The following is a 14,605-nucleotide window of genomic DNA, read 5'->3' on the forward strand; positions in this document are numbered from 1 at the left end:
TTGGGGCAGCATTTCATGATGATAATTCCAAAGGGATAGCTGTGTTTGTTTGTTTACTTCATTTATGCCTTGCCTTTCTCCCCTGTGGGGACCCAAAGCAGCTTAGATCCTTAGATCCTCTCCTTCATTTAATCCTCACAATAACCCTGTGAGGTAGGTTAGGCTAAGAGAGTGAGACTAACTGCAGGTTACCCAGTGAGCTTTTATGGCAGAGTAGGGATTTGAACCTGGGTCTCCCAGATCCTAGTCCAATAATCTAATCACTACACCACATGGTACACAACAGCACTTTTAGTTTGCAGCAACAACATGAAATAGGAGTAAAGGAGTGAAAACTAACAACATTTATTCTGGCCAAGCTTTTAAGAGCTCTGACCTATGAAGGTTTACAGTGGCTTGAATTTTGTTAGTCTTTAAGGTACTCTGGATTCCTGTTTTACCTTGTGTGAGGGTCCCTGGAAATTTCATTTTGAGTGGAAACCAAAGGTTACAGTGGAAATGAGTTTCCCAATGAATCCAAAGGAAATTGATAAAGAATTAAAATTTCCAAGCATAAATAAATATATAAATGATGAAAAAGCAAATATCTAAATGGTATTCGAGAACAAAATGAACAGAGAGATGGTAGGACTTAACAGACAGGGTGGAAGAAGGCCTGTGTACACATTGGGTAGAGTGGGAGAAAAAAGAAGGTGTGAAAGATACAAAGGTGTGGAATGGAGAAGCCAATTGCAAGAGCACCAATGAGAAGTCTCACGGGAGTGTGAGGGAACCTGTGGTCTGTAGCCACTTAGAAAATATATACATCTACATGTGAGTATTACCATTTGTTGACTGGAGGAAGGGAGACTGGTTATATGTTGATAGATCAGTTGGGAATGGTCAGAGTTTGGAGCCAGAGATCTGGGGTAAACCAAGCTCAATGGGATTTCATATCACCGTCTTACAGCACTAAAACTCTCTGATACACAAACCTTACAAGATTGGCTAACGGGGTTTGGTGGGCTATAGAAGGTCAGTCCCTCAGAATGTGGATTGGTTATTCCACCTTCCATGTAACCATGTAACCAGGAAGGGTTGAATAAATCATTTCACTCTGTGAGTGAAGAAGCATGGGAGGGAGTGTGTGAGCGTGGCAGCAGAGAGCGCTGCAGCTCACAAGGAGGGAAAGATGTGCTGAAAGCATCTCTACTATGGCTTTTGTCAGTTCCATGCCTGCTCCTCAAAAGGAAGGATGGCAGGTACTGACTGACATACCCAGTGTAAGTTTGTTATTCTCTGTTTACTTAATTTTCCTCAGATGTTTTACTTATTCTTATACAGTGTAACTTTCTATTCTTCTGAGTTGGTACTCTGTAGAATGGAACTCATATAGTTGGATATGACATCTTGGTATCACTCCAGGAATTTTCCATATCTCTATGGAAAAAACCATAGAGATTTGGGAAATTCCTAGAATGTAGCTGTGATGTCACTTCCTGGTACACAGCCAGAACTGGCATATGGCTACCTTTTTTTTCATTTTGATCCCACTGTTCATTTACCCTTTCTGGTGCCCCCTCAACATCAGAAGGACATGAAAAGGGATTATCTCGGGGATGGGGGTGGTTGCTACTGGAGAACTCCAGGAGCTCAGTTAGTGTCCTGGAAGAGAACAAAGATAGGGTCCCACCAAGGCATGGTGGAATCCTCAGCCATTTCTCTCTCTTTCAGTTGAGTGACAGGGTAGAGGAAGGGGAGAGAGATCTTATGGAATTGTGACAGCCTTTTGTCCAGGAAAGCAAAAGAAACAGGATTTAAGGATACATTTTATACATAGAACAGCCAAAATCTTTTGCTGCAGACTTCTAATGTATATATAGCTGCTGTTTCTTTTGAATTTCCTAGTCACTAGTACCTCTCTGCTTATTTGTTTGTTTATCTCTAATGTAAAGCCAGTCAGTTTTACAAAAGACATGAAGCTTGCTGGGCCACAGCATATTCTCCCCATGCGGACCAGGGACTTATCCACTATGTGGATTGGTGATGCTGCCAGTCAGAGGGCTAGATGATTTATGTCAGTTTCTTTAGGCAATTTAGTTAAACCCACTGTGCTGCATTATGTCTGGGGAAAAGAAGACGAATGCACATTTTAATGAATGAATCAGCATGTGCTTGAAATGAGGATGGCGGCAGCTTGAGGTCTTGGGGGATTGCTCAGGTTTTGCTTGCAAAACATGGAAATGTCTCTTACACATCAGAGAATATAAGACGACTGTTGCTGAGTTGTTGGTCCCTAAGGCTATGACCCGGAGTACATTTGCATTTAAGTTCAACTGAAAGCAACAGGACTTTTGTTTAGGATCAGGCTGTATATCTGTCTTACTTTCACAGAAGGGAACACATAGGTTCCCAAAAGGCATTCAGCTGCATAAATATACTGTAATGCTCCTGTTAAGACATTTATATTTTTTGATTCTAAGTTGTTTATTTGGAGGATAAAAATAGTTAGGAAGTAGCTTGATGTTGCCTTCTCTTTCCTTTCTATGTAGTGTTAACATACCTTGCTATATTGGTGAGTCTATTTCTCCCCTGAGATGGGTAGATAAAATAAATCTATCCTCAGGAGAGGGAGATTAGGATAACTTTATTGATTTTCTGTGATTCACACATTAAGATCCAGTGCCACAGTGATTGTATTCAGCACACTGGCTGTTCAGCCTCAATTATACAAACTGCATCTATTCCAAATGGGGTCATGTCCTCCATCTGTTTATTTCTGTGGCCTGGTTCCCTGTGCAATGGAGCTCCTCAAATACAAGAAATTATTTTGTTTCCCCAATGCTATTCAGATAAAATGAAGTTATCCTTCCATACATCTGAAATGTCAGGATAATTAGCATTATACATTTATGATATTTCTAGCCAAAGCTTCATGAATTTTACAAGCCACAAAACATTTTAAAGAGATGTAGCCTAAAAAATCTCCCAAACATGCAGATGCTTCAAAGCATAAACAGATCCACCAAAAGTAAAGCAATACAAGGTAAAGATACAATCCAGCTATTTTATTCATTTACTTAATGTGTAGACTTCCTTTCTCACTGAAACTCAAGACAGTAGAGAGGGAAATGTCACATCTTGCCTGCTTGAAGTCACCATTATTTAAGTAACAAAGATATGATTTCTATAGGCTATAATGTGGGATTTGTGGCTGGAAAGGGATATGGAAGTTAGTAAATGGGTATTTGGAGGGGTCAGAAATAATGGTGTTTCTCCTTGTATTACTTTCCTTTTGAGGGAATCTGTTTCCACTCTGAAGCATCACCACATTATGAAGCCTGATTATGGTTGTCCTATTCCAGCTCAGAAGTCATATTCTTTATGATTGCGCCACAAATTCTACACATTCTGGTGCTCTGATTATTCCTGATTTGTGTCAGGTCCAATATATATCTTAACTATACTGACTCCATTTTCTAATGCTTTTAGTGTTTAAGTATTTTCTCCTCAGGTGCACCAGTTCCCAAGCAGCATTCCCACCAGAGGAGACTGTTTTGTCTAACACCGTTCCACCAGGCATTGGCCTTGAAGGAGAGCAGCTTCCCAGGACTGAAAGATGTTGTTTTGAGAACTGTGGGGGGAGGCTGTTCCAGATGGGTATTGTTACTCTGTATCCTATGCTTGCTCTTCATTGGTAACAAAATGTCAGACTGTGGCTAAATAAGGTACTCTCTGCAAGATTCCCCTTAGAAGCAAGAATAAGTCCAATGTCTGGCAAAGGAAGCTTTATTGCAGAAAAGATCCATTATAGTCCACTGTCCTGAATAGGAGACTCAGGATGGTACATGATCATTGTTACCAATGAAGAGCAAGCATAGGATACAGAGTAACAATACCCATCTGGAACAGCCTCCCCCCACAGTTCTCAAAACAACATCTTTCAGTCCTGGGAAGCTGCTCTCCTTCAAGGCCAATGCCTGGTGGAACGGTGTTAGACAAAACAGTCTCCTCTGGTGGGAATGCTGCTTGGGAACTGGTGCACCTGAGGAGAAAATACTTAAACACTAAAAGCATTAGAAAATGGAGTCAGTATAGTTAAGATATATATTGGACCTGACATTTCTGCCCCCCTTAAAATAGATCCCCCCCTGGTTTATATGGGTAGCGAGTATGAAAAGCTTTGGTTAATCTAGGAGCATGAACATGTGCAGAGTTCACCCATTCATCGTAACCAGAATCAAAGTCCTTCCATCTAATGAGGTAAAACAGCTGATTTCTCTTGATTTTAGAGTCCAAAATTTGTTGTACCTCATAGTGTATTTGGTCGTCAATTAAAGTTGGAATGGGTGGAGCTTTGATATGCCATTTGTTGTCGGTGGGAGCTTTCTTCAAAAGGCTGACATGGAACGTATCATGCACATGGCGAAGGTTCTTGGGCAATGTTACAGCAACAGTCACTTTATTTATTACTTTGCGCACAGGAAAGGGTCCTAAGAATTTCAGAGCGAGTTTGCGGCTTGTCTGAGCTAGCTTTAGGTTCTTTGTGGAAATATACACATGGTCTCCTGGTTGTAATTCCCATTCGGCCACACGATGGCGATCTGCGTACTTTTTGTAATCCAGTTTGGCTTTTTCGAGGTGTCTCTTAATGATAGTCCATTGCTGCACCGCCTCCCCCCACCATGAGGATACATCTGGCAATTTAGAGGAATGGAGAGGGGGTGCGTCCAATGGGAAGGGATTGAAGTGAGTCCCATATACAATTTTGAAGGGGGCTTCTCCCGTTGAAGCGTGTACACTGTTGTTATAGGAGAATTCGGCTAGAGGGAGAAGGTCCACCCAGTTATCTTGTTGGAAATTGATGTAGCAACGAAGGAACTGTTCTAATATTTGGTTTGTTTTTTCGGATTGCCCGTCGGTTTGTGGGTGGTGGCTTGAACTAATACCTTGTTCAATATTCAACATTTTCAAAAGCTCCCGCCAGAAGTTGGCAACGAACTGTCCGCCGCGATCCGAAATCACCTTGGACGGAAAAGAATGTAATTTTACGATGTGTTTTAGAAACAGATCCGCTAGTTTTCGAGCGGAGGGTATAGCAGTACAGGGGATAAAATGGGCTTGTTTGGAGAACAGATCTACCACAACTAAAATACAATTATGTCCTTTTGAAAGAGGTAGATCAGTGATAAAGTCCATGGAGATTACTTCCCAGGGCCTGTTCGGCGTTTCTAATGGTTGCAGGAGACCCGGAGGTTTCCCTTTCCTGGTCTTTGCGCTGAGGCAAACAGGGCAGGAACTAACGTATTGGGAAATGTCTTTGCGCATGCCCGGCCACCAGAATTGTCTTTGAACTAGGTGTAAAGTTTTCAGATACCCATAATGTCCAGCAGTGGGAGCATCATGACAGCGCCGCAAGACTTCCAGCTTAAGGCTGTCCGGGACATAAAACTTGCTCCCAGCTAGCCAATCCCCCTGTGGGGATTGGGTTAGTTTGTTTCGCGGAGCTTTATCCCCCTCCTTCTCCACTTCAGTTTTAAGTTTCGATTTCCATTCTTGGTCGGCCGGGAGGGGCTGCTTAGCACGGCTGCGAGTAGTCACCACGCCCCCAAGTTGCTTAGGTGAGAAGACCGTGTCGACAGTCTCCGCCCGTTTGCTCTTATGTTGGGGCATGCGCGACAGGGCGTCCGCTAAAAAGTTAGTTTTGCCCGGGAGATAATTGAGGGTGAAGTTGAACTTGGAAAAGAATTCCGCCCACCGCAATTGCTTGGCATTCAGTCTGCGTGGGCTTCGGAGGGCCTCCAAATTTTTATGATCTGTCCAGACCTCAAAAGGGTATCTCGCCCCCTCCAGCCAATGCCTCCAGTTTGTGAGAGCTGCTTTCACTGCAAAGGCCTCCTTCTCCCACACATTCCAATTCCTTTCTGCCTCTGAGAACTTTCTAGACAAGAATGCACAAGGCCGCAATTTCCCATCCTCCCCCTTCTGCAGCAAAACCCCCCCTATCGCCGTATCGCTGGCGTCGACCTGTACTATGAAGGGGGACTGTTCGTTGGGGTGGGAGAGGATGGGTTCCGTTACAAATTGCTTTTTAAGGCATTCGAAGGCCGTTTGGCAATCGGGGGTCCATTGTAGTTTAGCAGAGGGTTTTTTGGCTTGGTCCCCTTTATCTTTGGTTTTCAGCAATTCTGTTAAGGGGAGTGTGATTTGGGCGAAATTTGCTATGAAGTCTCTATAGAAGTTGGCAAAACCCAGGAAGGATTGCAGTTCTTTGCGGGTGGTGGGTGTTTGCCAATCCTGGATCGCCTGTATTTTGGCTGGATCCATTTTCAACCCCTCTTGTGAGATACAATACCCAAGGTAAGTGAGTTCGGTTTTATGGAATTCACATTTGGACAATTTGATGGGCAGTTTATTCTTCATCAGGGTGGCCAGGACCTTTTGTACCATTTGAACATGTTCTTCCTCGGTGTCAGAATAAATTAAAACATCATCAAGGTACACCACCACCCCTTTGTACAAAAATTCATGTAAAACTTCGTTTATCATGGACATGAATACAGACGGGGCTCCCGTCAATCCAAAAGGCATAACTAAGTATTCATATTGTCCGAGGGGCGTATTAAACGCGGTTTTCCACTCATCCCCTGCCTTGATACGAACGTGGAAGTAAGCATCTTTTAGATCTAATTTCGTAAAGATCTTACCTTGGGCCACGACGTTGAGAAGGTCTCGGATGAGCGGTATAGGATAGGCGTTGTTGGTGGACACTGCATTTAGTCCTCGGAAATCCGTGCACAGTCTGAGTCCCCCGTCCTTCTTTTTCACGAAGAGAACTGGAGCGGCGTGGGAGCTAGAGGCTGGGCGGATGAACCCTCGTTGGAGGTTGGTGTCGATGAATTTCCGGAGCTCTTCACGTTCATGGAAACTCATGGGATAGAGTCGTCCTTTAGGCAATGAGGCTCCGGGTAAAATTTCCACCGCACAGTCCGTTCGTCGGTGCGGGGGTAGAGTATCAGCTTCCTCCTCCGAGAAAGCATTTAGGAAAGGCCAGTACGGTTCGGGTATTTGGTTGACTTCTTCTTGGGTGAGGAGGGCCTTTTCTTTGTAAGTTGGGTCCTCGCCCCAGTTTTGATTCCAACGGTGAAGTTTACAGTTGGCATGATTGAAGGTAATACATCCTTGAGCCCAGTCTATGTAGGGATTGTGATCACATAGCCATTTGCTGCCTAGAATTAACGGGTACTTGGCAGTAGAGCTGATGACAAAGGATCTCTTTTCCCAATGTTGTCCCATGCCTGTGATCACCGGGATGGTTTCAGTTGTGACCGGATTCATGTTGGTACCATCCATTTGTTCAAAAATTACTGGATTTTGTAATTCCCGAGTTGGTAAGACTAGTCCATTGACTAGAGCTGGGGCTATGATATCTCTTGAGCAACCCGAGTCAATAAGAGCTTGCACCCGAATGTGCATTTTTCTCTCTGGGTTGATTAAAGTCACTGGCATGAATAAAATGGACCCAGGTGGCCGGTTACGTGCAGGGACGGGCTTGGGGCGGATCTGTCGTTTGGGCCCTTTTACGACAGATCCATCTCGTTTCCCGACTGGGGACTCTCTGGATTGACTTCTGCAGATGGGGAAGCGGGATCGTATTCCATAACTTCTTCCGCTTCCAGCCCTCTTTCTGAGGCTGGCCTTTGGGAAGCGCCGCGGCCTCTGTTTGCTCGTGGAGCTGGAGTCGGGCGTTGGAGCGTAGGGAACGGAGCAAGGGTTGGACGCCGTAATTGGAGCGGAGGTCTTTGCACAGGCCGGTAGGGGCATTGTGCTGCAAAGTGACCAGCCTGTCCGCATTGCAAACACAGCCCTTGTTGCCATCTAGCATCTCTCGCTCCACGGGTGGCGTAGCCAGCTCCCCGAGCTCCCTTCTGTAAGGTCAATGGTCTTCTTTGTCCCGTTTGTTGTTGTTGCTCAACCAAACGGACTTCTAAAATGCGATTCTCCACTTCGCAAACAAGTTGAATCCAACCTAACAGCGTAGGGGGATTGTCTTGCATGAGGGCTCTGTCCAAAAGTCTCGGATTAAGTCCTTGTTTGAACAGAATAATTTTTGTGGACTCCTCACACCTGGGGCACTTGGCAGCCAATTGTCGGAATTTCGTGATATAGTCTCTCGCTGCCATGCTGCCCTGCTTAATGGCCTGCAATTCTGTTCGGGCCCTGGTTTCCTCTAAGGGGTCTTCATATTGTGCTCTAATAGCATCTACCAACCCCTGGAGAGTATCGAGTTCTGGGGCCCCGATATTATATAGTCCTACGTACCAGTCCGCTGCTTTCCCTTGTAAGCGGGAGCCGAGATGTTCAATTTGGCTGGCCTTTTGGCGCTGGTAGACCATCTCCCGGAGGTTGCCCGACGGGAACAGTTTCGCGCGGTTGACCAGGGGCTCCCTCCCCTGATGGAGCCACGGGTGCTCCCACTTGGTCCGGCCGGACCGTTTTAGGGGAAGTATGGGGGGGTATCACCGGTGTATCACTTGGCTTTTCCTCCCCTTCCGTAGGCCTCTCAACGGGGGTCTCGTCTGGCGGCACCTCCCCTCCTGTGATAGGAGGTTCGATGGGAGTCTCACCGGATGGCACAACCGGGTGGTCCCTTCTCGGTGGAGTTTCTCGCTGAGTGGGAAGTTCCTTGGGTTGTTCTCCCGATTCGCCAGGATAGGTGCCCCCCTCGCCGGTAGGCGACGACCGCTGCTGAACTTCCTCCATCGGATAGGAGATGACACTTTGAAGGGTAGCTATCTGTATCGCCATCTCTTCAGGAGACAGTCTTTCCCCTGCCCCCATTGAGGAAATTAAATGAATGGCGTGAGCCAAACTTTCTTCCATATCCATCAGCTTAGCTTCTAATTGTTGTATACGACTTGGCCCTGGTTGTTCGCTCAGGGAACCTTCATTCGCTGTACTCACCGGGGAGAAAGGGCCCCACGGAGGAGGGTCCCCTTGGACTATTCGCGACCTCGCGGCTAGAATTCCCTTGGCCATACCCGTCACGGCCGAGATGCTGGTATCTACCGCATAGGTGCGACCTCGTATCTGCTCCCAACTTTGTTCAGGGACTTCCGTTGGCTCCTTCCACGGGGCAAGTTCGGAATAATCCCAACTCAGGGCGCCTCGGCGAGACGTGTCCCCCTCCATCTGCTCAAACGTCCTGTTCCAATATCGCCATGGTTGGCTGCTATCTAGTTCCGGGACGGTTTCTAGGCTTCGGCGCCCGTCCATCGAGACTCGTGGATGGAGTCCACCTGCCCGGCGCTCTCTGGTTTCTCGGGGTCTGGCTCCCCACTCCGACGGGGTGGGTACCGAGATCAAGGGGAGAGCGGTTGCTTTCGGCCTTGCCCCGAGGTTGCTTTCGGTCTCGTTCCGAGTACTGAAGTCGATGAGAGGCAGGGTAGAAGTGGAGGCTCCGGTTCCGTTCCCGGTTGCTCCCAGCTCCTGGGAGTCTTGGGTTTGCACCGGTTGATTGTCGGGAGACGCATACGGATCAAACAAAGGATCCCTGTCCGGGACAACCTTGGATTCCGCTGGGCCCGACTCAGACATGATTGGTAACAAAATGTCAGACTGTGGCTAAATAAGGTACTCTCTGCAAGATTCCCCTTAGAAGCAAGAATAAGTCCAATGTCTGGCAAAGGAAGCTTTATTGCAGAAAAGATCCATTATAGTCCACTGTCCTGAATAGGAGACTCAGGATGGTACATGATCATTGTTACCAATGAAGAGCAAGCATAGGATACAGAGTAACAATACCCATCTGGAACAGCCTCCCCCCACAGTTCTCAAAACAACATCTTTCAGTCCTGGGAAGCTGCTCTCCTTCAAGGCCAATGCCTGGTGGAACGGTGTTAGACAAAACAGTCTCCTCTGGTGGGAATGCTGCTTGGGAACTGGTGCACCTGAGGAGAAAATACTTAAACACTAAAAGCATTAGAAAATGGAGTCAGTATAGTTAAGATATATATTGGACCTGACAATTTGGCTGCCACAAGGCTCTTCTTTCATTGTCTCCCTTCTTTCCAGAGCACTATTGTTAAAATTATTTACTTCTCTTGCTGTTCAGCTCAAGAGACATCCCGTTTCAGCTCCCTGTCCTTCCCAATTTGTTCTACAAACTGTTATCTGTACATTTTACAGCTTTGCATCGTTCTGCTCTTATGGCCTGATACCTCCCTGTCAAACATCTTCCCTCTCTAGTGCCTGGGCTGCTAGAAGGTTTCTTGCTTTCCCACAAAGAATGCTGCTTATTCTCCTTGGCTGTGCCTTATACCTGGAGCTTCTTCTCATTTTTGTTGTTGTTGTTGTTGGATGACCCCTCTCTCTGCCTTCAAACCCCAGCTCAAAACTCACTTCAGAGAAGTCTGTTCCTGTATCCTTAATTCATCTCCCATTTAAATGAAGTCTACATGAACTTCATGGTTTGCAAAAGCATCCCTTGTTTCTCTCACCTCTCTTCCTCTTGGCTGTTTTCCTCTTGCCCAAACTGTGCAAGATCCTGTCCTTAATTATTATACTATGTAAAGTATCATGCACATTGATAGAGCCATATAAATTAATGATAATACTTAGCATTATAGTGCCTTCAGTGGTACTGGTGCTTCAGATGCATTATTTTGTAATCCTTACACCCCTATAAGGTAGGCCAGTAGAATAATAAGAAGAAGAAGGTAAAAAAGCCCCAGCCATATGAATCTGTTCTCCAGTTAAACTAGATACAGCAATAGGGTCATTCATTTCCCCTCCAATGCTTTTGCCTAGTAGTTACAATCTAGTAGAATGGACTTATTGGGGTTGTAGCTATGAAATGTCTGTCCTTTTGTGTGTGGTAGCCTGGAAGCAAATTTGCAGTTGTTCTTGTTTTCTGCAAGTTTAGGATCAAATGCAAACAAAAGTTTCGTAGGACAGTGTAATTTTTCACGACTGCATACCATCGTTAACAAAAAAGTTTCCATATTTACTAAAGGGCTTCCCAGGTAGCCTCCAGATAAAATACACACAAAGGCAGAAAGGATTCATATCAGACCAATATGCTGATTATGGAAGAGGATTACTCAAAATGCAAGAATCGAATTGAATCAAATCAAATCAAATACCTTTATTGGCATAACAGGACATACATATGCACAGTCAGCAAGGAGACAAAAAAAAATCCCTTGCCCCATCACTTAAACCATTTCTCTCCTCTTTGATGCACAACAAAGAAATTTAGCCACAGACTCAATGATCCCAGGGTTATGTGTAGATAGTAAAAGGCGTGTCTTACTGTCATCCGATTGACCTTCATGATTTTGAAGCAAAGGTTCTAGATAAATGGCGCGAATATCACAATACAATAAGCAGTACAGGAGAACATGTTCAGTACTTTCTATATCCCTCAAGCCACAGGCACAATACCTTGTGGAGTAAGGAATTTTCTTAAACTTCCCATGGAGTACCGCAGAAGGAAGAACATTAAAGCGTGATAACATTAATGCTCTCCGAAGGTGAGGGGAAGTCAAACCAGAAAAATACTCTGCCAAAGAACCATTAGAGGAAATCCCCCATCTCAAAGGGGAACATCTACCAGAGGCGAGGCTCCTAAGTTCTTGCATCTCAATATCTACAAGTCTTTGTTTAATCAAATGCAGACCTCTCAGAAAGAAAAACTAATTCGTCAAGGCAAAGCCTGATTACAGAGATTTTACAGTGATATCAGCTAACCATGCAGAAGACTGGGATTCAGTTAGCATGTATGCAATAAGACTATTGGGGTTGCTCCTGAAGTGCAAACACAGCCAGAATTTAATTGTTAGAATCCAGGCTTTTGTCTCTAGGCATCTTTGGTTGGTCTCCAAACAAATAGCTGCATAGGGCACACATGATGGCAGTCCTAAAATTAATGCAAGAATCAGCTCTTCTGGTTTTTGAATCCATTCATCATAGCACATCATCAAAATATCTTTAAATATTCACCAAGTTGTTGCAGTTGTGAAAAAATACAAGTGTTTGGAATATATTGTCAAATGCTACAGAAGATAGACCTTCATCGAAGTATAATAAGTTATTGATTCTTAGACCCTTTTGCATATCCTTGTAATCTGAATTTAAGGAGTTAATTGGAAAGGAAATAATTCCAAGTGACACCTGTGAATTAGGGAAGAAACACATCCTAGTTAGTTAATAAAATTCAGTCATCAGTTTCAGATGTTCTGAGCAAATAATTTATGAATGAACATTTAAGGATCCATGACTATGGAAGATTACATTTTTCTTACCTTTATGGTCATGTCATTGTTTACAAAGTTATGTCTTATCACCAACTTGCTGAAGGAAAATAAGGGTAGTGGTGAAGTTTGTTGTAAACTTTGCTGTAAACAGGAATCACAACTCACTATTAATTTACAATAATCATAATAACTGTGCTTATATACCATTCTTCTTGACAGATTAGTGCCCCCCTCAGACCTGTGAACAAAGTCAGTGTTACTATTATCCCCACAATACATCTGGGGAGCTGGGGCTGAAAGGAGTGGATTACCCAAGGCCATCTGCTGAGCTCATGGAAGTAGTGGGATTTGAACCAGCAGAGTGTTGATTTGCAATCCAATCACTTAACCGCTATGTTACAGCATATTTATTTATTTATTTATTAGATTCTTTAGTCAATGCTAGGGGCTCATGGCAACTTACAACAATCAACAAAACAAATACATCAAAACCCAACATAAAAACAGAGCATAAATATAAAATATTAAATTTAAAATATTAAGCATATTAATTACATTAAAATATATAACTCAGCAACTTGCCACTGTCAGAAACAACCACCAAACATCTAGTTAAACTCCAAAGGCCAGCCTAAACAGTTCAGGTTTGCGAGTCCTTCTGAAACTTAACAAATTTGACAGGGCATGAGGGTCATCAGAGAATGCATTCCACAGGATATGGACCACAATTGAGAAGCCCATTCCCCTGGCAACAGCTCGCTGAGCCATCCAGGGGCTGGGCATCTAAAAGAAGCCCTGAGAAGGTGGTTGAAGGGGGCATGGAGGGTTATAATGGGAGAAGTGGTCCTGTAGGTATGAGGATCCTAGACCATTAAAGACTTTAAAGTTTAGCACCAACACCTTGAATTGAATCCAGAAACAAAATGGTAGCCAGTGCAGCTGCCACAAAACTGGGATAATATGAACTCTATGATGTTCCAGTCAGCAACCTGGCAGCTGCATTCTGGAGCACCTGCAGTCTCTAAAGCAATTTCAAGGGTGTGGTGGAGAGTGCCCTCAAGTCATACCTGACTTATGGCAACACCAGGTGGGGTTTTCATGGCAAGAGACTAACAGAGGTGGTTTCCCCTTGCATGTCTCTGTAACCCTGGTCTTCATTGGAGATCTCCCATCCAATTACTAACCAAGGGTGATCCTGCTTAGCTTCTGAGATCTGATGAGATCAGGCTCACCTGGGCTCTCCTAGTCAGGGCATTTTCAAGGGTAGCCCTACATACAGTGAATTACAGTAATCCAATCTGGAGGTGACTGTTCCATGAATCAATGTGGCATAGTCAGACCCAGACCCAGAAAGCTGGTGGGCCTGGCATAGGTGAGAAAATTCTGACTACCCTACCATGAGAATTTGTTTATCCAAGGATAGCACAGAATTTAACTATACCCCAACACTCTTTACAGAGTCCACAACTATCAGCTGGACACCATCGAGTCTCAGGACGGACTGACCCTCCAGCTAGTGTCTTGGTTATTCCCAGCCACATGACTTACATCTTGGATGAATTCAACTTTAGCCAGCTCCCCCTTAACAAACTGACTACCTCATCTAGGCATTGGGATATTGCCAAGAGCACTGACACCAGTTGCTTATCCAGCAGGATGAAGAGCTGGGTGTCCAGCATATTAATGGCACCCAACTCCAAAACTTTGGACCATCTCAGCAATAGATTGCATACACACACACACACACACACACATATATATATATATACACACATATATACACACACACACATATATATATACACACATATATATATATATACACACATATATATACATACACATACATACATACATACATACATACATACATACATACATATTAACATCAGAGAGATGCCAGCCACAGCTGCTGGCGAAACGTCAGGAACTACAATGCCAAGACCACAGCAATACAGCCCGGAAAACCCACAACAACCATCAGAGAGACGATTGAATCCTGCAGGAACCCACAATTCAGGTCTCAAAAAGAAGACCTCTGCAACCCTCTGAGACTGTTTCTGGAGGAATGAGGAGAAGCATCCAAGGGCAGTGCCCTCACCCCCACATAGGCAAGGTGGTCCATCAGGACCAAACTATTAAAAATTACCTCATCCTCACCCGTCCAGGCCTCAGTCAGGTATGCCCGGTCAAAGCATCCCTTTAGGATTATCTCCTGGAAATTTGCAATCTTATTTCTTACTGACCTGGAATTACAGAGCAACAAAGTAGATTCAAAAGAATCAACAGTGCAGGCATGCCTTTATCCAGATGTAAACATAGATTGTCAGCCAAGGCGACCAGAGCTGTATTAGCCCCCAAACCAGGCC

The sequence above is a fragment of the Eublepharis macularius genome, chromosome 7 (genome assembly GCF_028583425.1).
Source record: "Eublepharis macularius isolate TG4126 chromosome 7, MPM_Emac_v1.0, whole genome shotgun sequence".
NCBI classification, from domain to species: Eukaryota; Metazoa; Chordata; class Lepidosauria; order Squamata; family Eublepharidae; genus Eublepharis; species Eublepharis macularius.